This window comes from Amblyomma maculatum, chromosome 7 (assembly GCF_055883805.1).
Source record: "Amblyomma maculatum isolate TAMU_Amacu chromosome 7, ASM5588380v1, whole genome shotgun sequence".
In the NCBI taxonomy this organism is placed as follows: Eukaryota; Metazoa; Arthropoda; class Arachnida; order Ixodida; family Ixodidae; genus Amblyomma; species Amblyomma maculatum.
In genome coordinates, this window is record NC_139350.1 from 12,771,753 (window position 1) to 12,797,304 (window position 25,552).

General features: G+C 47.8%; 1 pseudogene; it reads left to right on the forward strand.

Moving 5' to 3' along the window:
- The first annotated feature begins 9,557 nt into the window (after nt 1-9,557).
- LOC146182719 (uncharacterized) lies at nt 9,558-10,692 on the forward strand (annotated as a pseudogene).
- Nucleotides 10,693-25,552: the final 14,860 nt, after the last annotated feature.

Genomic DNA, 25,552 nt, shown 5'->3' on the forward strand with positions numbered 1-25,552 from the left:
TGCGGTCAAACGATAGAGGCTGACGTAATGTTGCTGCAGAAAAAAATTAGGCTAATTAGTTAAACAGGTAATTATTTAGGATATCTGGTTCACAGGAATGGAAAGGCGCAGTATCTGTTACACTTGTTCTCTGGACACCTGTACCGCGCTGTAAGGGAAAGGAGGAAGGTGGAAGTGGAAGCGGAAAGTGAGAAACGAGTGGCGTTAGTTGATATGACGTCAAGGTTGTGACGTCACGCACCCGGAAGTGAAAAGGGCATAGGAAGGGATTGGCGCCCAATTTGAAAGTACCAAAGACTAAAAGGGGTGAATAAAAAGAGAATTATTGTGAGGTGGAGGATGTGACGTCATGCAACCGGAAATAGAGCAGAAAAACGGCAGAAGAAAGGATTGGCCAGCATTTTGAAAGTACCAAAGAGTAAAATGGGCAAGCAAGAAGTCAATTAAGCTACTAGAAACAACCAGAAGCAACCAGAAGCAACCAACAGCAGCATCTATGCTTTCGCATTACTCCAATGTAGATTCTGCAGTGCTCTTCTTTTTTTCTTCAGAATGCTTAACGCACTTGTGTGCTTACGTAACCTGCTACCGCCCTACTGCACACATCACGCTTAAGTTCCAATATAAACAAAATGGCGAATTGTCAAAAATAGGCCCCAGGTTTTGCGTCCATGTTTTGCGTTGATTTTCATCTGAATCGAAATCGCGACCATACTCAAGTAAGGCTTTCACCTTAAAAGATAAAGCCACCGCAGAGAAGGCGACTGTTCGCAACAATAAGATTCCAATAGGTAACGTGATTATTACCGAGAGCCTGTTCTGTACTGCACAAACAGTACTAGATATCCTCTAATATACAGGCCACAAACAGGTTAGAGCTCATTTGAAAACAAAATAATGTTTCATAAATGAGATGCAACGCGTCAAGAAAACCCGTTGCTTGCGATCCGGCTAAGGCGCAAGCCTCGTGCATATACAGTGAGGTAATCAGCCTTCACAAAATGATTTGAAATACGCGCTACCTTGTTCGAGCCGCGCCAGATAAAAGGTTTTTGTTATGATACGTGTGACCCAGAGATCACAAATTCTGTCTTAAACGAAAACTGAAGCAACTTTAAATCGCATTAAATTCCGTGGTTGGAAAGAAGGGTTTTTTAAAACGTGTGTCAATTGTTTCTGAATTGTGTCGATAAGAAAAACAGAAATCACTTGTTAGAAAGAACCTAAGTTCACGCCCTCTTCGCTGCCGGGTGCTGCGGGGGCGGGGCGGTGGAGCGCCCAAACTGGGAACAGGCGGATGTGACGTCAATCTCGGAATGCCGGGCGCGCGCTTTGCACGCTTGCTTCGCTGCATGGAACAGGGGCGGCGCCACGAGCACAAAACCAAACAGTGCCGTAGCTACGCTGACATGACATAAAGAGCACGTGAAGCAGCACGTCATACTGAACGGAGACGCACATTGTGCGCACCACACGCCGGCTGGAGAAGTTCACGACCGCTCCAACCATTCAAACGACGCTCCGGACGCGAGCGAAACGGTCGAGATGTACTGGCAGCGAGCCAGCCGAAAATTCACATTGCTTTCTCTTCATGCCTCAGGATAAAAAGCGCTAAATGGATAGGGCAGCGTGCCCTTCTTCTATGAGCATTCGCGATGAACGCGACTTGAACATTGCGCAAACGGAAAAAAGCCGCGTTTCCTCCGCTTAATGAAGGTTAGCCTCTGTCAGAGACAGACATCTCTAATTTTGGATTGCTCAATCCTCCCCCACCATTACGAAATATAAATCAGAGCAGGCACCCAAAAGTGCTCCCTGATCAACAAACCGTCCCGCTTCTAGTTCCGAATGCAACTGAAGTCCATATCACTTGTTTTCGACGCCGTGTCTTCTGCAACGGCCGCATAAACGATGTTACTGGCATGTGTCATACACATTCGTTTTAATAACAGAAAATAAAATTCTTTTTTTACTTGATCTTGCGCGTTGTAATAAAGGTTCTACTACAAACAGTCTTTTAAATCAACAATTGCAAAATAAAATGGTGTTGTTTTATAAAATTATGTTTGTGGCCAGAAATTTTGCTTCGGAAGTTACCCGGGAAAAGGAAAGCTGAACACGTGAGGGGAAGCGGGTGAAAAGGGTAAGGGCGCTCTTGCTATTATGAAGAGAGGATGATACGCAGAAGAAGGCGCGTGCGTCGGACGGGGGGGGGGGGCGGATGGGGAGGGGCGCTGTTTTGACGCCTTTTGGTTTCGCCGCGAAACCAAGGTTAGGCCTTGCAGGCCGATCTGCAAAACAAAAAAGAAAAATGGGGGGCGCAGAGGCGTTCGCGCGCTTGCATCGAAGTCGGCCATGGCTATTCTTTATACTGTTTATTCAAGGTGCTTCCTGCCAAAGGTCGGAGAAGCCGGGAATGTCAATTAGACCGCCGGCTTTTGTTTTTTTTTTCTTATCAGCTACCTGAAAAGGAAAAAGAAACAAAATAAAAAGGAGATATGCATATCGGCTTTAAAGAAAAGGCGTAGTCAATATTTTTTCTTGGCGTGCACGTCAACTATGTGTCAACTATGTCGTTAGAGAATTTATTTAGGACGCAGTAATGTTATTCATAAAGGGATGTCACCAAAAAATGAGAGCAAAGATGTGCTCCAAATATTTTTACCACCTGCTTATTTTAAGGTTCTGGCACTAAGTGCGCCGCAAGCGAAAAAGCCATGAAGGCTAGCAATGAAGCCTCATATATTAGTAACACGTCTTTCCAAGTGGAAAGAAAGAACTGAACTTGAACGGGAGTAAATTGGAGGAACTATTTGAGAATGTCTTTGTGCCTGATTACAACCCATTTTAGCCGCGAACTTATCTAATTATTTTTTCTTCTTTTTTTTTATCTCGGCATGTAACGCGCTCTTCTCGTTTTTTTTTTCATAGCGAACCATCCCTAAGTAAAAAGTGGACACTCCCATAAGTTCCTGCGGCTGAGTTACTCCACTGTCACAGGTGCCCCCAGCGGCTACTGAGACCACTAGTTTGAACGCCCGAGGTTTTAGGCGCCTACTTTAGCTAAGTTTCGGCTTCTGTAGCAATGCTTTCAAATTAGCTTTAATTTTGACTATTCAAATATTGAGCTAAATCATCAGTGTTTAGCGCAAGGGCTTTAATATTACATTTCTAAGCATGCCATACAGACAAACGAAATAAAATTGAGGAGGGCAAATTTTCGCGGGAAATACCGCCAAGCTTCTCTAAGAAGCTAAGCAAGACTGAATTATCTTATGGAGGTAGGGATAACGCGATCATCAGCTCAGTTCAGTCGTTAAGTCGTGTCCGACACTTCGTGACTCTATGGACCACATCACGCCACTCTTTCCGGTCTCTATCTTCCTAACATCACATAACTTCATCTGCAGCGCCTCAAGGATGTAATCTAACCATCGCGTTCGCTGCCTATCCCTTCTCTGGTGACCCTCAACCTTTCCCAACATCAAATCTTTCTCCAGCGACTCATCTCTTCTCATCAGATGACAAAAGTAGCTGAGCTTTATTTTAGAATTTGACCCTCTAATGAGCAGTCAGGGTTAATGGTCGACAATATCGACTGATTTGATCTTCTGGCAGTCCAAGGAACTCTCAAGAACGGGATCATAGCGGTCCTTATTTTAAATGTTTCTTAGAGGGTTCGGGCAATGTTGTAACTGTTTGCCTTTATCGAGCCCCGTTTACCTTTTATTTACCTTTTTACCTACACAGTATTGCTTGAACACACATTTTATAAGATGCATCGCATTACAAATCGCTACAAAAAAGAAGGTACAGTAAAGCCAGGAACTGGAAGCCTGGAAAAACCTGGAACAGTGTGGAAACAGATGCAAGTCATCATCATCATCATCATCAGCCTGATTATACCCACTGCAGGGCGAAGGCCTCTCCCATATTTCTCCACTTAACCCGGTTCTGTGCTAGCTGCATCCACTTGACCCCTGCGAACTTCTTAATCTCATCCGCCCACCTAACTTTCTGCCGCTCCCTGCTAAGCTTTCCTTCCCTTGGAATCCAGTTTGTTACCCTCAGCGACCATCGGTTATCCTCTCTTCGCACTACATGTCCTGCCCATGTCCATTTCTTCTTAATTTCTACTAGAATGTCGGTAACTTGAGTTATTTCTCTGACCCACTCTGCACGCTTTCTATCTCTTCATGTTACCCCTACCATTTTTCGTTCCATAGCCCTCTGGGTTGTCCTCAACTTAAGTAGAACTTTCTTGGTTAGCCTCCACGTTTCAGCCCATAGATGCAAGTAGCTGCAATCATTCGAGATACATCTCGGGGCATCTTGCGCGACGAAGAAATTGATGAAGGCTCTCCCGGCGACTATTTCATTTTGCTCGTCAAAAAACAAACAGAACAAAATATATGGCTGCCATTTTTATGGTAGTGCACGCTACAAGCAAAAATGTCCGAGAGCGCTGCAGAAAATGCACTGCAGAAAAGCGAAACTCTGAGATCTGATGCGGCACACTGTATACACGCGCCCCTTACCAGCATTTGCTAGTAAATCCGGGGCTCGTGCCGCATAGTGGAATTTTTTTTGTTGGCACGCGTTCGTTGCAGTGCTATATATATATATAATTATAATTGGTTTACAGGAAAGCAAAGGCGCACAATGCGTCACACTTCCTCCTGCTAGTGGGAGACTGGACGGTACACCGTCGCTCCTGTCGCGTGGCGTTCCTTGGCGTGCTTTCTTTGCAATTCTCACTGAACTGTGGGATTGGCGGTAAGGCGTCATCCTATCCCGCGGAGTTCTTCTCATAGCCACGTGACATTGTGCCGTAAGCCGAAGTGCCGGAAGCGGAGGCGACGCGCACCAACTTTCTCGAGGTGTTTAGGGCAAAAGCCTTCCTTGGCACATGGTCATAACCTCGCGTGCGCCAGATCTCTTTGCGAGGTTCCGCGCGATTCGTTCTCTTTGTCTAGCGTTCCTGCCGTTTCCATGGCAACGTAAGGAGCGCAACGACGAGCTGCGCTTTCGCGACTTTATAAGCCTTCGTTTACAGACGGCGCAGGATGTGAACTCTTCACGCGTTTCATCCAGACTCGTGGTGTCCCCACCGGGTAGAAAATCGCGTTAGTAAGCATGACGATAGCGTCCGATCGGATATGCTTGCTTACGTGCTCATGTGTGGTGGGCCAGTCGTCGACGTCATCAGGTGCGCAAAAGATGCTCGGTACGCGAGGATGTGCGATGACGAGAGTCGGCTCTAGCTTGGCCGCTGTCGATAGATATGTGATAGTCAACAGCCTAAGCTGGCGGCCACTGCGAAGTTTAAGGCTGTGGATTTAGATTCACACGCAACGCCGACACCAAACTGTTGCAGGGAATGATTGAACGCATAAACTACGTCCACACTCGAGGACAGAAGAAATCAGCTCACACACTATCTCCTGCTACAGCGCCGTTGCCGTCGACTGTGGTACCCACTCTGGTTTTGAGCTCAGCTACTGATGCCGTGGAGGCGTACCCCAACCTTGGCCCTAGCAGCCGCAGTCGATAGGGATAAATAGTAGAAGACACTGGTATATTACACCAAAATGATAAATTAATAAGTTAGTTGTTTAAGAGAAAAGGTAAGGCGCAGTATCAGTCACTTTTTCTCTGAACATTTGTTTCGTGCCCTAAGAGAAAGGAGGAAGGTGAGAGAGAAAGTAGGAAGGAACAGGAGCCGTGGTGGAGGGCTTTCGAAAATTTTCGACAACCTGGTGATCTTTGACAGGCATTGATATCGCAGTGCACACGGACGTCTCTTAATTTCGCCTGCATCAAAACGCAGCCGCTGGCGGTCGAGTTCGAACCATGCTACTCCTGCAGAAAATACGAAGTAAGCGCATGCTGAAGAATTCTGCGTGGCCTACACTACTATGGAATCCTCCGTAGTTCGCCGACTCTTTCTCATTACGGGTAATTCGGACGAAGCGCTTATACTTCCCATGGATGCCACTTGAAAGCGCAATGCATAACACTCAAAACATGGGCGTTGTTATGATCCGTCAGCAAAAACTTTACAAATAGAGTGGTGTTTGCATCACATGCCATTACAATCCGGAATTTGGAACCTAAGACCACTCTGCCGCAGCGTAACCAGTGTGCCACGTCTGGCAGGTTGGCTTATTAGTGCCCTTTCCTTTTTGTCTTCCCAACAGCGAATGAATGCTCCCAAACAAACATTTTCAGAACACGTGGCGTAAATAAAATCTGGTGTTGTGAAAATTTTTGTTTTAGGCACCAATTCATTCGCTGTAATGAAAAAAATAAATAAATTTAGAATAGACAAGGAGTTTACTCTTATATTTTCTTCGGCTGGCAGAAAATTGATCGTTACTGTATACTGTTCTCATATGGCATCCTGACCTCGCAAAGTACTGCCCAATTACGGCCCTTTGCACAGACTACCCTTATTAAAACCTTCACGAGAGGGGGTCCATCGGTCACCATGATTTTTCTGCTTTCGGACGTAATTAAACATCGTAAAGAACTGAATCATCTGATGAATTTGGGGTCATTGTCTGTAGGAGTATTTGGTATTAGCAGTGCTGTCTTAACATTCAGCTAAATCCCTGGTAATGTCCGTCCTCTACTCCCTCCTTCAACCTTCCGCGATGTCGGGGTTTACCCAATCCTTTCTCGGCTTTTGGCCTTGGCTCTGTGTCCGTGACGTGGAAAGAAGGGGTTGACGCCCGGTGTAGAAATCCCTTAGAGCAGGAAGGCAGCATCTTGCTGTTCGCATGATTTTCAGTAGGGAAAAGTGAGAGACTGGAGCAGGAGAGAGGTCTTACAAGTTAATACTAGAATACCTGCCTGTTTCGAAGGCTGTCTTTCACAGTCAGTAGCTAGCTCCGTGGCATAGTGATAACAAAAAAAAAATCGCTTGTGGAAAGGAAAGGCTTTGTAAATGTCACATTTCGCGGTGAACACCTGACCAATGACTCGTAGAAAGTGGTCGAGAAAGATGCATGTCAAAACAGGAGTGATGCGGATTAACCTCAAGCCACGTACGGTAGAACGTACCCTGAATTAGCATTGCGCATTGCAGCCTTTCGCGCTTTACCTGCATATCCAAACACGGCTGTCATGACAGCTGGCCACTCAAAAGGAGGGTTGAAGCAAGCAGTGAGTAAAAGTTGATTGATTTCCTATTTCCATGAGACATGAAGGCATATCGTGTATTCGAGCGCCTTTTATGCATTCCAAAAGCCCAAGAACTTTCATTTTCGCCGCGTTCAGCTTCGAGTGTGCGAGAGAGAAGAATAGTTTCTCACTTGACATTGAGTTGAAGAGATTAGCCTTCGCTGAGGTGTCCTGTTGGCGCCATACACATATGCGAGGTCTTAAATTGTCCCAAAATGCTTGTATGACACTCCTCAGCGAGTCTCAGAAATAGTGTCCGCACTATGAAGGTTCAACAATGTACGCGGATTAAAAGAAAGAATGACAGGGAAGCTTACTCTCAGGCAGGCGTGGAAGGAAAGTCCCATGAGTGAGGACGCGAGCACCAGTTGAATTATATTATTGGTAACCGCTGTATTAATTCGTTAGTGCCGACATCAGACAATCGCGGCGTTTGCTGCGGCGTTGTCTCATAAACATCCGCCTTCTTACGCAACACGTCGTAAGGCCACCGTGTCGCAGAAAAGCCGGGTTCGGCGTTCCGATTGTTTTAACGCATCTAACGCGCAAATCTGCGGGAAGCAGCAAATAAAATTGGCAGTGCTTTAGTTCCGGTTAAACTAGTTAGGTTTAGAAAGCAACAGCTGCATGGCTATTTGTAGAATACAATCAGCATTTCATTGAACGCATCAAAGTTCACCGACGATCTGTAATTTGTTTGGAGGAAAGGAAAGGCGTAGTATCTGCCTCTCGCGAATCCCGCTATCATCCTCACGGTAGTCGAGGGAAATTATGAAGAGCGTTTCACGATCCTCGCAGATGTTCATACTTGCCAGAAGAGTGCAAAATGTTATAAAAGGTCTTTTAAGGCCACAAAAAGCGTGCACTATTAAAGGCCGCGCTATCGGAATAAATGTGCCAATTGCAAGAACTGTTCTTAATTCAGTGACGTCTTTGCAGAACGAGTTTGTACGATGGAGCTTGATCTTGCGAAGGCTTTCGATAGTGTCGCGCGAAATTCTTTTCATAATAACGTAAATGTTGTTTCGGTGATATCACAAGGTGTGCGGATGGCCTATGAAAACTGTGTCCCAAGTATCATTGTTAATATGCAGTTATCAGAAAGTGTGCCGGTCTATTCTTTAGTACGGCAATGTTGTCCGCTCTCACCTCTCCTTTTTGCTATTTATCCTGAGCCGTTTCTGTTATAATTGATACTACGATGAACGTGTCTACGGGTTCACTCTCCAGTCTACGAGGGTAAAAGTGCTGGATCACGCAGACGACATTGCAGCTTTCTGCACAGATCGGGAAAGCGTTAAAGAAGTTGTTCGACTTCCGAACCCACGACCTCCGAATATCGCGTCCGGTGCTCTTCCAACTGAGCTACATCGGGGCGCATATGAAAAATATGGTTCAAGCAAGCGCTTTTTGCTACGAAGTCGTTGCGCATTTCTAAGAAAACAAAGGTAGTATCTTTTTTCTAGAGTTTCCATGATACAATAGGTCGTTTCGAGCGTTTCGAGAGAGACCACGACCGCCGCGCCTCTGATATGTCACGACAGACTGACGATTAACGCACAGCTAAAGGTGGAATTGAATAATGTGGGCTACCATGCATAACCAACTTCACAGGTGATCTTAAGGGCACTCTAACGCAATGATTACTGCCAAAATGTTCAATGCGGGCTCAATCGCAGGCGAGCGTAGCCTGCACCACGGCCCAGTATAAACAGCAGAAAGAAAAACTAAAACCAGGAAGAGAGTAATTTACCGAGCGATGGGCCCATGAGAGAAACAACAACAACATACAGCACTTGTAATGCATAATATTTGGTGTGTTTCTCAAGCTTTTGCGCCTCCTTCTTACTCTGCGTATGAAGCAGCCGAGCCCTCGGTCATCGCATCGCTTCCCGAAATGTTTACATACAAATAAGGTTTAGTTACACGCAATATAGGGTCATCGCTGCTGCGCTTGCCGGTATTGAACCTTGGTCGCACTTTTTTTCTTGAAGGTTTGTACTAAAGCTCCGTGTTCAGCGAAAATTACGCCCACGGTAGCAGAGCACCACCGATGAGCCGGCGTTGGTAAATATGCCAGCGATGTTAAACTCCACATGTTAAAATGATTCCAGTGCACAAAATAGCGCGCATAGGCGCCCAGAACATTAGCTGCAAGTCGTGAGAGCAGGCATCAAGCTCCAATGATCAAGAAGTTGTAAAAGTTAGAGCGGTAGCAATGGCCTGTAGACTGCGATACATGAATTCCCAACCTTATAAATGCGGGTCATCACATAAAATGCTGAAATGTTTCAAAGAGTCCCAGTTCTCGGCGTGGCCGAGTGGTTAGCGTGCTCATTCTGCTTCTGGACGCCGTAGGATGCAGACGCAGGATGGTTGGCTCCTCGCGAGCTGTGGTAACGGCCAATGATGGCCGTGAACGCCGTTTTTGGAAGGAATTCAAGACTACAGGATTGTACTGCCACCGCTGCCTACCGGGGAAGGACTTAAAACTATGCTTGTTCTACACTGCGACATCAATGGAAGGCCTTACAGGATAGAAGATTTCTTCCAACCGATGAAAGAGGCCGGTGTCATCGAACAGGTAGGGGGTATCGGCGCATACCAGATGTCTCTTGTCTGGTTAGTCAACTTTCGAACCTAAGAGGCAAAGAAAAAGTTACTTGGCTTAGGGCACAGCCTTCTTAAAGGAAAAACGTGCGTGCTTTTTGACCCCGAAAGGCAAGAAGTAAGAAGTGCACTGGTGCGCGTTCAACGTCAGCAACGATACGTTGAAACGCGTGTTTGCCGTATACGGCGAAGTGAAAGAAGTATCTGGCGACAAATGGAAGACCGGCGGTTTTCAAAACGCTGGTTCGACTACCCGAGTTGTGCGGCTGATACTTCGTGAAGGTGACAGCCTGGATCGCATACCACATCAGATGCGTATCGGGAATGCCACCGTTTTAGTCGTCGTCCCAGGGCGGGCGCCGATATGCCTGCGCTGCCACAAGACTGGCCACATCCGGCGTGACTGCAGTGTACCCAAATGCTATGAGTGCCACGCTTTGGGCACAAAGAGGCGGAATGCACGAGATCGTATGCCCGAGCTGCTGGAAGAGGAGCGTTCGGCGATAACAGCGAGCTGCACATGGATGAGGATGAAGCGAAGGCAGCCTCGAACGCAGCGGTTGATAAACAAACGGACGCAGTGCAGAGAAATGGAGAGGGATGCGCTGACCATACTCACATGCATCAAAGCTTAGTCCACCAGAGTCGGATACCACGAGCAGTACTACCGGTTTGCCTCAAGTTACCCTGGACTCTACTGGAAAAGACAGTATGACAGCTATGGACTTTGATTTGGCGACGGCTAAACGGCGGAATCATTAGGTGACTAGAGAGAGCCAGGAGCAGCGACTGCGGCGTCTAGAACGTCAGTGGTGCGTCGCCGATGTGAAGAAGCAGCGCGTCACGAGAGGGACACGATCGTCGTCGCTTCCTCGCAGCGACAACCCGGAACACTAAACAATGGCGTGACGCCACTACATGGCGCGGCGCTGTGCGCGCAAAGGCAAGCGCCATACTGGCGTCCTGGTCTTGCTAAGCGATGGAGTCGTTTGAAAGGAGCATTCTAGTAGCCACGCTCAGTATCAGGGGTCTGTCCTCCAGAAGGAGGCAAAACCAACTGTTGCGACTAGTTACAGAGCAGGAACTAGATATTGTAGCGGTGCAAGAGACCAAAATTGAGATTCAAGACCAGACCGACAGTATGGTGCGCCCTTTCAGCAGTCGATATGATGTTAGCGTGTGTCATGCGGTAGGGACTTTGGCAGGTTGTATGCTTTTGATTCGCCAATCGTTGGGTGAGGTTGTGGAAAGCATTGTGACCACTGATAGCGGTCGTTGGATTATCTGTGACATCACATTAGCTAGTTTGAAGTGGCCCATTATCTGTATTTACGCGCACACTAATTCAGATGAGAGGCGAAAACGTTTTGAGAATATCGGCTATTACTGTGACACAGAACGTATGGTCGTTTTAATTGGTGATTTCAATTGCGTATGCACTGCCCAAGACAAGACTAGTACTACGCCTTTCCGAGATGCGAGTACTGCCCGTCTGAGTGACATAATTGAGCAATGCCATCTTGATGATGTGGGCGATTGCATCGGAAGTGCTACTGGAGCGCTTTTCACTCAATTCCAGTGAATAAATCCACGCACGTTTGGATAGGGCATACGTATCTGCCGAACTAATACCATACTGCTGTGAATACCGCGTACAACCAGGAGCGTTTAGTCACCACTGTCTTGTTGTCTTTGGGATTGGAAAAAGAAATGGAAAACGAAACAAATTTGTATGGAGAAACTGGAAGCTTAACGAGAAGCGTCTGAAAGATGAAAGTTTTGGGAACAAGTAGTGTCACCTTTATATGAGATGTAAATTGCCAGTAATGAATCTCAAGGAGAAAAGTTTGGAAAGATTTAAGCAGTAAATAAAGAAAAAAAAGGAGTGGTTAGCGTGGTGAGCTAGTGAATGATATGTGACTAGGGACTGAGTTCGAGGTGCGCTTGGTTCAGTCAACTTTTTTTCCTTTTTTTGTTTTTTTATGTACTTCAGTTGTTTCGTTGCTTTTTACTTTTTAATTTTTTTCCCACGCCTTTTTTTCTCCGGGCGAACAGTGCCGCCAGAGCGGAGCGTCCCAGTATGCCGCGTCCCAGTGCGCCCAGTTTCCAGTGTCATACTGGGACCATAATCAGGTATGGCGCTGGGGCGCTGGGACCCAGTGGCACTGGTTTTTGCAATAGGGCACTATCTACCATTGACAGACATATATTGCCAGGGGGCGTTCGGATTTAAAACGACTCTGAAGTGAATCGGCTCTGTACTCGCAGTACGTACCTAAAACTCGGACCGTGCAATTCCACTCGTACCGGCTCTGTTAACCTAGCCCCAGTCGCCAACACCGTGCCAAATCTGGTGGAGGTGAGGTCTGATTTTCCGTACCCCTACGCTAAGCACGAATGCTTGTCTTATATTCGAGGAGACACCTCTTCACCGCACTAGCCGCAGGCAACGAGGCCTACCACCTGAGTTTTCCCCCTCGGGCATGACTACCGGCAGCCACGACGTCGTCGCAATGCCTGGCGCGACCCCCACCTTCGTGACGTTTCAGAACACCCGCATCCCAAAGACCTTTCACGGGGACACCTACGAAGACGTTGACGACTGGTTGCAGCACTACGAAAGAGTAGCTATATTCAACCTCCGGGATGACGCCGCACGTCTTCGAAATGTATACCTGCAGCCTTGAGGATGGCGCTAGAACGTGGTTCGAGAACCATGAAGAACAGCTGTCTTCTTAGAGTGAGTTCAAACGTCATCTTGCGGAAACTTACGGTAGCTCAGATCGCCGCGTACGGGCCGAATGCGCTCTCCAATCTCGGGTCCAAATGCCTAATGAAACCGTCGCGGCGTATATCGAAGACATGACGCGCCTGTTTAAGCGTGCGGATCCTACGAAGTCCGAGGACAAAAAGCTGCACTACCTTATGCGTGGCGTCAAAGAGCAGCTTTTCGTTGGCCTGGTGCGCAGCCCACCGAAAACTGTCGCAGAATTCCTTGCTGAAACATTCACTAAAGAGCTGTTGAGGGAAACTGACAGTCGCAGTTCCCGGGGCAAGAACTGCGCCAGGTTCGATCTCTTCAAGTCCTCTTTCTTAACCCCGCTAACGTAATACAAGTGTTTGTCAACGGTGTTGCAATACTCGCTAGTATGTGGGGCGGTGACACTCAGGTGGAGTAAGAGGAGGAGCAGGGCGAGGTTCACCACTTGGAAATGGAGGCCGGAGCGCTTGCTGCACCTCGTCGCGGACAACGCTCGCAATAGAGACAGGAGCTGGTTGATATGTGCCATACATCAATGGGAGTTCATCGCGCACAATCGAACGTATGAGGTCCCGAGGCGCCGATGTGTCCATGCTTTGCGATGGGAACTGAGCAGAGACGGAGGCGGCGAGGACGTTACGATTCCGTGCCGAAGCTCGCTGCTGAAGCACTTTCTCTATAGTGGATGATTCCGCAAGGAATTATCAACTGAAAGTAGCCAAGTGATCGAAGACAGTGAAACAAGGTTTACTTTCGATAGTTGCTGAGCAGTTGCGGAGAAAGAATGAAAAGGCCAAAGCTAAACGAGCGGCTGAAACACCTGAGCAAAGAGGCGCCTCATGGGTCAAAACTGGCGCGATGGGCGCTGACCCTACAGCGTTACAATGTGGCGGTGACCAATAAAAAAGGGTCAAGCGATGGGAACGCCGACGCGTTATCCCGGGTCCCCAATGCTACTTGGGGCGTAGAGCAAGCACTTGAGCCATGGCCTTTTGGCGACGTGTGAATGTTCCCGCGTACCCGGTGCTATGTGGGATGTGAACGGTGAAGTGCACGTGAACTCTGTGTGAGGAAATCCAATTGCTCACGCGCTGGACTTTCACGAACAATGCCCACATACTCCCAGGTGCTGCAATACTCTCCGCCCTCGTCGCCGTCCCTGATTCCTGCGAACGTAGCTGTGCCGAAAACAGCAGCCCCCGTGATCCAGTACTTCACAGATTCCCGACCGCCTACACGGAAAGCAGACGAGTGGCGTACCCCCGACCGACGGCGGTTATGCTTTCACTGCGGCGAACCGGGTCATGTCTATCGGCGCTGTCCCTACCGTCGACTGGGTCTCGAAGGGTTTTCCGCTGATTCTCCGCGGCCTCGCTGCGGCGAACGGCCTGGAGCCGTTGAAGATTTCGTCAATGACTAGCGCCGGGTTGCTCCGTCTCTTCTGTGACACTCTAGATCACCGTCACCAAAGGCTCGCTCGTCGCCATCTGCTACGAGTTCCTCATAGGTAGTGTAGGGCCGATCGCCCAGTCCCCGGGGGGAAAACTGAAACCAGCGACCTTCGGAGGTAGGCTCGCCTCACATCGCTGCGCGGAGACCCCTTATTGATGCGGACACGGAAGCCTACGCATCGACATTGGAAAATACGCGGTTAGCGATCATCACGTCACCTAGACGCCACCACGACGCACCTGCAACCACGACGAATTGCCGGTGGAACTGACGACGAAACAACGCACCCGCAACGACGACGAATTGCCGCTGGAACAAACGACGCAACCACGCGCCCGCAACGACGACGAATTACCGGTGGGACATATGACGCAACAAAGCACCCGCAACGACGACGAATTACCGGTGGGACATATTACGCAACAAAGCACCCGCAACGACGACGAATTGCCGGTGGAACGGACGGCGCAACAACGCACCTCCAACTATGACGAATTGCAGGTGAAGCAGGCCGCTTACACCGAAGCGGAGCACTCAGACTCAGAAGCCTGACATTCGCGAGCAGCTTGCGTTGGACATACACGCAGTACTGGATGGTAGCCATGTTCGAGCTCTGTTGGATACTGGCGCTGATTATTGTATCTTGAGCCGCCAGTGTGCCACAGTTCTCAAGAAGGTTTTGACTCTGTGGGCTGGCACAAAGGTTCGCACTGCGGTGGTCATCTGATTACTCCTCTGGGCATGTGCATGGCCTGAGCTCAAATTGAAGAGTCAACATTTGTGGTAAGCTGCCTTGTTCTGAAAAGCTGTTCGCGTGACCTGATTCTGGGCGTAGAGTTTTTGCGTGAATATGGCGCAATTATTGACCTTCGGGATTTTAAGGTCTCGTTTTCTACTGAGAAAGCAATGGCCCTCAGCGGCGAAAAGCGACCACTCAATGTGCTTCGACTTTATGAAGACACTGTCACTCTGCCACCCCGAACCAGCATCTTCGTTAATGTCAAATGCAATGACCTTCACGATGGTGACGCAATAGCCGAAACGAACGTCTCGTTACTGTTGACACAAGGAGTCTGCCTGGCCCGCAGTTTGATCCATCTTCACCGTGGTCAGTCTAAGGTACTTGTTACCGGCACCTTTTTCGTGGCACTTCTGTAGCTTTCGCCGAACGCATCTTTGATGTCTCCGAGTGCTTGTCCACAGAAACCGTGCCACCGCCCACATCCCTCGACAATCTCGATGTCAGCTGAGAGCTATCGGTCAGTCAGCGTGACCAGCTGTTTTCATTGTTACTCGAATTCAGAGTGTTTTGCATCGTCGTCAAAAGTGAATCAAGCTTCCTTCGCCAAGCACCAGATCGTGACGTTCGATGATTTGCGCCCAATCCGCCAGCCCCCCTACATCGGCTCTTCGACCGAGCGCGAAGTTATTAGGTCACAAGTTAAGGAAATGCTCGAAGATAAGGTTATCCAGCCTTCCAATAGCCCGTGGTCCTCCCTGGTCGTTCTAGTTAAAAAGAAAGACGACACGTTACGTTTTTGCTTCGATTACCGCGAACGGAACGCCGTAACCAAGAAGGATTTCTACCCCTTGCCGCGGATTGACGACCCTCTCGACCGCCTTCGGCGTGCAAAGCATTTTTGTCCATCGACCTAAAGAGTGGCTACTAGCAGATTGAGGCCGATAAGCGATATCGTGAGAAGATGGTCTTCGTCACACTCGACGGCCTTTACGAATATAAAGTTCTATCTTTCGGCCTGTGTTCCGCGCCGGCCACATTTCAGCGGATGATGGAAAGTGTCCTTGCCGGCCTTGAATGGCATTGTTGCCGAGTATACCTAGATGACGTGGTGATGTTCGCAGAATCATTTGCACAACATTTCAAGCGCCTGCGGTCAGTACTCGAAGCCCTTCGATCCGCTAACCTGACAATTAAGCCACAGAAATGCCACTTTGGCTTCCGAAAGCTTAAATTTCTCGGCCATGTCGTCCGCGCCGCCGGCGTGAAGCCCGACTCTGACAAGCTTGCTGCTGTTGCGGAATTTGCGATTCCACGTGACAAGAAAGCTGTTCGCCGATTTCTCGGCTTGTGCAGTTACTACCGGTGTTTTATCCATAACTTCGCTGATCTCGCTTAACCGCTGACTCGGCTCACCCGGGAAGATACAACTTTTGTTTGGACTCACGAGCAAGAAGCTGCTTTTGCCGAGCTGCGTCTAAGTGTCCAATCGCCGCCTGTTCTAGCCAATGTTAATGAGCAGGGCGAAACAGAAATACACACCGATACCAGTAACATTGGCCTTGGGGCGGTTATCGTGCAACATCAAGAGGGTGTAGAACGAGTCATCGCCTTTATGCCAGCCGTACTCTATCCCGCGCCGAGACGAACTATTAAACCACTGGAAAGGAATGCCTTGCTATTATTTGGGCTGCTGCGAAATTTCGCCCCTACCTTTAAGGTCACCCATTTAGGTGGTCACTGACCACCATTCTTTGTGTTGGCTGGCCAACCTGCGTGACCCATGCGGCAGCCTGGCGCAATGGAGCCTTCGCCTACAGGAGTTCGATCTCATTATTGTCTATAAGTCCGGACATAAGCATGAAGATGCTGACACGCTCTCCTGTGCGCCTGTTGAGCTTGCTTCACCAGACACAGAGGACGCTGGCACTTTCCTCGGAGCTGTCGATGCTTCAGATATGTCTCATCAGCAGCGTGCCGATTGAGAATTACGAGCACTGATTGATTATTTAGAAAGTCAGCCAGCCACCATACCTAAGTGCTTTTCTCGGAGCCTCTCAACTTTCTGCCTGAGAGGTGGTGTGCTTTATAAGCAGAACTGTATATCCGAGTCGAGAACCTACCTCCTCGTGGTACCCACAGCTCTGAGAGAGGAAATCTTTTCCGCGTGCCACGATGAACCAACTTCTGGCCACTTGGGATGCGATCGTACCATATGTGACATTCGCATACAATACGGCAGTCCAAGAGACTACACCTTTCACACCGTTTCGCCTCGTTTACGGCAGGGAGGTTCAGACAATGATGGACACAATGCTACCTTGCCAAACAGATACCGAACTTTGTCCTGACGCCGAGCAGTTTGCCCAAGATGCTGAGCAAGCACGGCAACTAGCACGCGTCCACATCACCCAGCAACAGGACAGGGATTCACGCCGGTACAACCTCCGCCACAGACAAGCTTCCTAACACACCGGGGACCAGGTATGGGTGTGGACTCCTGTTCGACGCCACGGCCTGTCAGACAAGCTAATTTCCCGCTACTTCGGACCACATAAAATCGTGTGGCGCATCATCAACGTCAATTAAGAGGTACTCCCGGATGGATCAGAGCACACAGGCCGTCGGCTACCTCGTGCAGAGACAGTTCATGTCTTGCGATTGAAGCCATACTTTGCGTAGTGACTGACAAACTGCATCTGGAAACTTTTTTTTGTTGCTTTTATCCGCTTGTGTGCACGTGTGACTGTGTGCGTTACGCTTAAGGTGGGAGGAATGCCAGGGGGCGCTCGGAGTGAAAATGACGTTGAAGTGAATCGGCTCTGGACTCGCAGGACGTACCTAAAACTCGGACCGTGCAATTCCACCTCTACCGGCTCTGTTAACCTAGCCCCAGTCGCCAACACTGTGACAATATTTTGTTCTGTATGTTTTTTGACGAGGAAAATGACATAGTCACCGAGAGAGCCTTCATCAATTTCTTCGTCGCGCAAGATGCCCCGATATGTATCTCGAATGACTGCAGCTACTTGCATCTGTTTCTACACTTTTCCAGGTTGTTCCAGGCTTCCAGTTCCCGGCTTTACTATACCTTCTTATTTGTAGCGATTTGTAACACAATGCTTCTTATAAAATGTGTGATCAAATATTTCTGTGCAGTTAAAAAGGTAAATAAGAAAAAAAACGGTTTATATGAAACCACTGCTTCAAGTTGTGTGCTACTGCGAAACGCGGCTCTATAAAGGCCAACAATTACAACTTTGCTATAACCATCCAAGAAAAATTTACAGTAAGGACCGCTGTGATCGCGTAATCGCTACCTGCATAAGATAATTCAGCCTTGCTTAGCATCTTAGAGGAGCTCGGCTGTATTTCCCACAAAAAAGTAGCGATCCTCGATTTTAATACGTTTGTCTGTATGGCATGCTTAGAAATGTAATATTAAAACCCTTGCGCTAAATATTGATGATTTAGTTCAATATTTTAATAGGTAAAATTAAATCTCAATTGAAAGCTTTGCTATAGAAGCCAAAACATAGCTAAAGTAGGCGCCTAAAACCTCGGGCGTTGAAATTAGTTATCTCAGAAGCCGCTGGGGGTACCTGTGACCGTGGAGTAGCTCAGCCGCAGTGACTTATGGGAGTGTTCAATTTTTATTTATTTATGGTTCTCTATAAAAAAAAAAACGAAAAGAGCGCGTTACATGCCGAGATAAAAAAAAATAATAAAAAATAACGAACGTAAGTTGGCGGTTAAAGTGGGTTGTACCAGGCACGGAAACATTTCGGTATGATTCCTCCAATTTACTCCCGTTCAAGTTCAGTTCCTTCTTTCCAATTGGCAACACGTGTTACTATATGAGGCTCCATTGATAGCCATCATGGCTTTTTCGTTGACGGCGCACTTAGTTCCAGAACCTTAAATTATGCAGGTGGTAAAAATATTCGGAGCACATTTTTGCTCTCATTTTTTCGTGACATCCCTTTATGAATAAAATTACTGCATCCTAAATAAATTCCGTCACGACATGGTTGACGTGCACGCTAAGAAATGAGATATTGACTGCGATTTTTCTTCAAAGGCGATGTGCATTTTTCGTTTTTATTAGGTTTCTTTTTCCTTTTCCCTAGGCGAAAAAAAAAACGAAAGCCGGCGGTCTAATTGACATTCCCGGCTTCTCCGGCCTTTGGCAGGAAGCGCCTTGAATAAACAGCATAAAGATTAGCCATGGCCGACTTCGTTGCGAGCGCCCCTCCGCCCCCCCCCCCCCATTTTTCCCTTTTTTTTTTGAAATCGGCATGCAAGGCCTAACTTTTATTTTGCGGCGAAACCAAAAGCCAAAAACCAGTAGCCTAACTGACTTCTCGTTTGCTCATTTTAGTCTTTGGTACTTTCAAATTGCGGGCCAATCCTTTCAAATGACCTTTTTCTGCTCTTTTCGCAATTGCGTGACGTCACATCCTCTACCTCACAATAAGTCACTTCTTATTTACCGCGTTTTGTCTTTGGTACATTCAAATTGGGCGCCAATTTCTTCCTATACCCTTTTCACTTCTGGTTGCGTGACGTCCCATCCTAGATGTCATATCCACTACGCACTCGTTTCTCTCTTTCCGCTTTCACTCCCACCTTCCTTCTTTCGCTTACGGCACGGTTCAGATGTCCACAGAACAAGTGTGACAGATACTGCGCCTTTCCTTTCCTGTGAACCAATTATTCTAATATATACCTAAATAACTTATTGACCCAATTATTTTTTCTGTAGCAACATCACGTCAACGTAGCCTATCGATTGACACCCCTCATTAACCTGTATTACTTCTCAATTACCCTACCCGCAACTGCTGCGGACACGATTTTGCGGACGTAGTCTGCGGACACGGTCTGCGGACAAAAATCTATGAACATAGCGAAGTAAAGCTTTCACGTTATTAATGACAACAAAAGCGCCCTCGTCTGCTAGTATATATTGGCGCCAAGTATGAAAAACGACGATGCTCCAGGAACCGAGAAGCTGCGGTGCATTCCACATTCCCCAGCGGTGACGTCTCGGGTTACAGTGAGGGCGATTGAAATATGGCGTTGCGGCCTCAGTGTATGACGTACCTTGCGGCCTGACATTTGGCAGCAGTTATGCACGGAGATGCTTTGTGAGTGTACAAGGCGCGAAGAGTGTTACAGCCGAAGTGCAAGAACAAAAACGGAATAGTCGCAGCGGATTGGCGCCAAATGGGAGCGGAAAGTGGCATCGCTGCTCATAAGCGTCGATGACTTCTCACGTTAACTTATCAGTGGCATTTGAATGCAGAAACTAAGCCGTTTAAGGACTTTGTAGTCAATAGAAGGAATTGATATAATTGTGAAGTAGCTCCCGCCTTTGCGAAGAGGTGCCCGCGCAGCCGGCATGGTCCATTTCCGAGGACAACCCTCAGAGTCTCAAAATATCAAACAGCGTGAGCAACTGGCTGTCATGAACAGCTTTTTCTAACACACGCGTTATGCATAGTCACCATCAGGTTAGCAAGTGCGCTCGACTTTCTAACATGTTGTGTTTGCTTTAGTTCTGTAGAGCGTGGAACTCAGCAGATGGAGATAGAGAGAAAGAGAGTGTGTGTGTGTGGAAGCGCATGCTGGGCCTTGGTCGGTCAGATTTCCATGTGCTTGGAAGCCAAAGGCTCGTTCGAACGCGAAAGATGCTGGAGAGAGAGAGCGAGAGAGCGAGAGAAGAACGGAAACGCAGGGATGTTAACTAGGCGAGAGTGAATGCTGCCCGGCTCCTTAAGTCTTTGCGCTGAGTTCCGGCAATCACAGCGTCAGTTACATCAAACACATCCCCGTAACATCTTGGTGGAGGTGCTGGGTACTCTCCATTCTGTCTTCGACATGTCTTTCTTACGCAAAGAAACAAAAGCTCCATTCATTTCTGCGCGTGAATGTTATATTAATTTTCAGTCCTTTGCAGTAATCTTATTTTCGCTCTATTAATTTGCCTCACAGTTCGATCACACATATCATCATCATCGAGTTGATATCCCCCTGGCAATAGGCAGCTGCACGTGTTTTCTTCCAAGTAGCGCAACCAGTTGCATTCACCTTGACTGCGCCCGTGTATTATAATATTGCAGCACTGCTATTAACGTTCGGACGAACGAAACGCACGCAGTGACCGTGTGCAAGTAAGGGGCGGCCGCTAACTTTACGGGCTGCATCTAGGCACAGATTAACAATACAGAGCCTGCCTCGAATTAGGCGACATGATTGCTTTTCCTTCGTTTTTTTTTTTTCGTCAGTGGGAAAACCCGATGAAATCTCCGTCCAAGATTGCTGTCCTGCACATCGCTTATCGCTAAGAGTGGCTCGGTCGTCCCGTGCTTCGCCCGTCGGCCGCTCATATAGAGATGGAGAGCGTAAAAGCTTCGTTAATTCAAAATGAGTTTGGCAGCGCTGCACTACATTAGCGCATAAGGCTCCTCTATTTTTTCAAAGCTAGCGAAATGTCTTGATATAGCTGCGCCTCAATGCGATATAATTTTTAGCAGCACGTGACCTCTTCGCCGCCAAGCTCCGCCCAAAGGGTCCGGCAGTGCACGCTGCGCCGCTGAAATGCACGGAGGTCTGCGTTTGCGAGCGTCATATTGGCCTACTAGCCTCGGCGAGCCATTTTATCGGCGAGCCATTCTCGTTATGCCTGAAATCGGCATAGCCATTAAGGCGAAAGCCTTTGACGGCTCAAACTGTAGGTGTTAGTCAAGTCACGCTATTGATGTCAATCATCGTGACAGCCACGCCGAGCACGTGATAAACGTATCTTAATTCTCCTAGTCTAGCGTCATGCTAGCGCGGTTGTCACGGAGACCATCACCGCTAGTTAGTGGTAGACAGTAACCGATGATGAGTTCATCATCATCAGCCTCGTTTTAGTAACAAGCAGTCCATCGCTATGCCTCCGATGCAGCCGTGTTGGCCACATTCGTAGGCACTGCCGCACACCACGTTGTGACGACTGCCGACGCTTCGGTCACACCGCAGAAGAGTGCGTCGTTACCTAAGCGACAAGCTGCGGCATCGTGTGCGGCCACCCGACGACGCTCTACAAGAACATATAATGGACGCCAAGGAAGTGCTCGACGCTACTGCTGTCCTTTCAGTTCGTACTGTGGACACGGCTTCCACAGCTAATACATCGGCTGTTCCTCAGAGTGGCCCCACGGAGAGCGAGGAGAAAGTAGACGAACGTGAGACACTGCCTGGATATGAGACGCCGAATCCGGCACATGATAGGGAGCCTGCCACCTGATCTAATCCTGCCAAAGATGCCGCCCCGGTTACTCCAGCCACTGAGGTCAATGCTGAGGAAGAGCTTGCGGGTCAGGCCACTCTACTTGCAACTGAGGCCGTCCCTCCTGTTGAAGGGCATCTACATAAGCGCCGGGCACATTGCCCATCTGACTAAAGTGAAGATGGTGATGCGGAAAGCGTGAAGCATCGCCGCCGCCGGCGCACGTCGAAACACAAAGGGATGTGCCAACGGTCCCGTTCCCGCAGTCGTGGTGGAGGTCCTCAGGCGACGTCGCCATCTCTGGAAAGACATATGGAAGCCTAGTTATAACTTGTGTTGTCATCATTGCGATTTGCAACGCTTGCAGCTAGTATTTGCAGCTAGTATTTGCAACGCTGAATCTGCGAGGCCTTAGGTCTCATCAGAAGCAGATGCAACTTCACCGACTTTTCAGCAGCAGACGGCTTGATTTTATCGCCGTCCAGGAAACGAAGATTGAGAGTGAGGAGGATACAGAGGGGGCACTAAGACCCTTTTTGTCTGATTACAATGTTATTGTGAAGCGTGCTGTTGGATTTTCGGTGGGTTGCTTCTTGTTTTTGGGAAAGGTTCTTCCTTATTCAGCGTTATCTTACTATTGCGACTGTGAAGGGCAAAATATGCTGTGATGTTTTGCTCCGCAGGGAGCCATGCAGACTTATCAATACTTATGCGTCCAATAGTGCAGTTGGGCGTGTTGATATATTTGAATACATGGCTAATCTTCTAGATTGTGATAAGAATGTTGCGCTAATGGGAGACTTTAATTGTGTATGTTACCTGAATGATTGTGCTAGGCCTAGTGTACACAGAGACAAAAGTGTTGAAGTGTTGTCGCGTGTTATAGATGACTCGGGACTCTTTGATACAGGGGCCATATGTCGTGCAACTACACTATTCACGCACATCCAGGGGAGGTCCCACGAGAGCCTAGACAGGATTTATGTGTTTTCTCGCTGGTTTCCCGTGATTTGTTGTGTGAAACTGTACCGGTTTCTTTTTCAGGTCATTGTATGGTGGTTGCTCGGCTCGGGAAAACTTACTGTTCAAAAGTTTGGCCGCATTGGGAGCTTTTGAAACCAAAATCTTCGCTTGTAAATACCCAGCAGTTTGACTTTCGGATAGGCTCACAACTGCAAGTGTGTTTGACAGGTGCCATGGCAATATTTGCTGCTTGGGAGCTGTTTAAACAGGAGGTGCGAGCGATAGCTATTGAAATTGGGTCTGTTAGGTCATTTTACAGGAAATTTCAAGAGAGGACATTGGATAAGAGTAGAGTTTGTATAACCTCTATAAATTAGAATGTGAGGCACCTGGAGTATATTTAGACAAAATTACTACGGTAATGTGTGACCTACAAAAACAGGACACTGAAAGATAGAGGGGTGCCCGAGTTTGATCTCGCACAAATTGTGCTTCGCACTGCGAAACTCCTACGCGGCAAGGTCTACTTGACGAGCACCGTGATGCTACTGCCAAGTTGATACCGGAAATGATGTCCAATGGCACCCTAGTAACGAAAACGTGTGACATCATCTCTGTGTTTCTGAGCTATTACGCGACACTGTTCAGTGAGTTTCTGCTACGTTTAATTCAGACCTACTAGCTAACTTCACACCTCTTATAACGCCTTTATCAGGTAATGACTGTGCTCTTATCAATGGCCCTTTCATGTTGGAAGAAATAGAAGAGTCAACTGACCAATTACCCCTCTCTAAAACCACTGGGCTTGATTGCATATCATGCGAGTTTTACAAAACTTTGAAACATTTGCAGAGCACTGTCTTGCTGCAGATGTGGGGGTCATTCGTCTGTCCTTTACTTGAAATCAAACAGTCTTAATTCCAAAGCGTACGGATAAAGAAAAATTGCTCTCAGTGTATGGTTACAGGCTAATCACTTTGGCAAATGTGGACTACTATATTTTTGCGAAAGTACTCTCAAATTGTTTACAACGTGCGATGACGGTTCTCATTGGCCCTCATCAGACGTGTGGCATGAGCGAATCTGCTTTCCGCTCCCACTGTGCGCCAAGCCGCTGCGAATATTCTGTTCCCGTTCTTGCACTTCAGCTGTAACACTCTTCGCGCCTTGTAAATTCACAAAGCATCTCCCTGCATAACTGCTGCCAATTGTGAGGCCGCAAGTATGTCATATACTGAGGCCGCTACGCCATATTTCACTCGCCCTCACTGTAACCCGAGACGTCACCGCAGCGGAATGTGGAATGCACCGCAGCGGCTGGGTTCCTGGAGCATCGTCGTTTTTCATACTTGGCGCCAATATATACGAGCAGACGACAGCGCTTTTTTTGTCACTCTTAACTCGAAACCGTTACTTCGCTATGTTCACAGATTTCTGTCCGCAGGCCCTGTCCGCAGACCGTGTCCGCAGACTGCGTTCGCAAAACCGTGTCCGCAGCAGTTGGAGGTAGTTGAGAAGCAGCAGAGGTTAATGAGTGCAGTCAAACGATAGAGGCTGACGTAATGTTGCTGCAGAAAAAAAAATTGGCCAATTGCTTAAAAAGGTAATTATTTAGAATATCTGGTTCACAGGAATGGAAAGGCGCAGTATCTGTTACACTTGTTTTCAGGACATCTGTAACGCGCTGTAAGGGAAGGCAGGAAGGTGGAAGAGGAAGCGGAAAGAGAGAAACGGGTGCCGGTAGTTGATATGACGTCAAGGTTGTCACGTCGCGCACCCGGAAGTGAAAAGGGCATAGGAAGGGATTGGCGCCCAATTTGAAAGTACCAAAGACTAAAAGGGGTGAATAAGAAGTGAATTATTGTGAGTTAGAGGATGTGACGTCATGCAATCGGAAATAGAGCCGAAAAATGGCATTAGAATGGATTCGCCAGCATTTTGAAAGTACGAAAGAGTAAAATGGGCAAGCAAGAAGTCAATTAAGCTACTAGAAGCAACCAGAAGCAACCAACAGCAGCATCTATGATTTCGCATTACTCCAATGTAGATTCTGCAGTGCTCTTTTTTTTTTCTTCAGAATGCTTAACCAACTTGTGTGCTTACGTAACCTACTACCGCCCTACTGCACACATCACGCTTACGTCCCAATATGAAGAAAATGGCGAATTGTCAAAAATAGCCCCCTGGTTTTGCGTCCACGGTTTGCGTTGATTTTCATCTGAATCGAAATCGCGACCATACTCAAGTAAGGCTGTTGCTTTAAAAGATAAAGCCACAGCAGAGAAGGCGACTGTTCGCAACAATCAAAGATTCCAATAGGTCACGTGATTATTACCGAGAGCCTGTTCTGTGCTGCACGAACAGTACTAGATATCCTCTAATATACAGGCCACAAACAGGTTGAAGCTCATTTCAAAACAAAATAATGTTTCATAAATGACATGCAATGCGTCAAGAAAACCCGTTGCATGCGATCCGGCCAAGGCGCAAGCCTCGTGCATATACAGTGAGGAAATCAGCCTTCACAGAACGATTTTAAATACGCGCTACCCTGTTCGAGCCA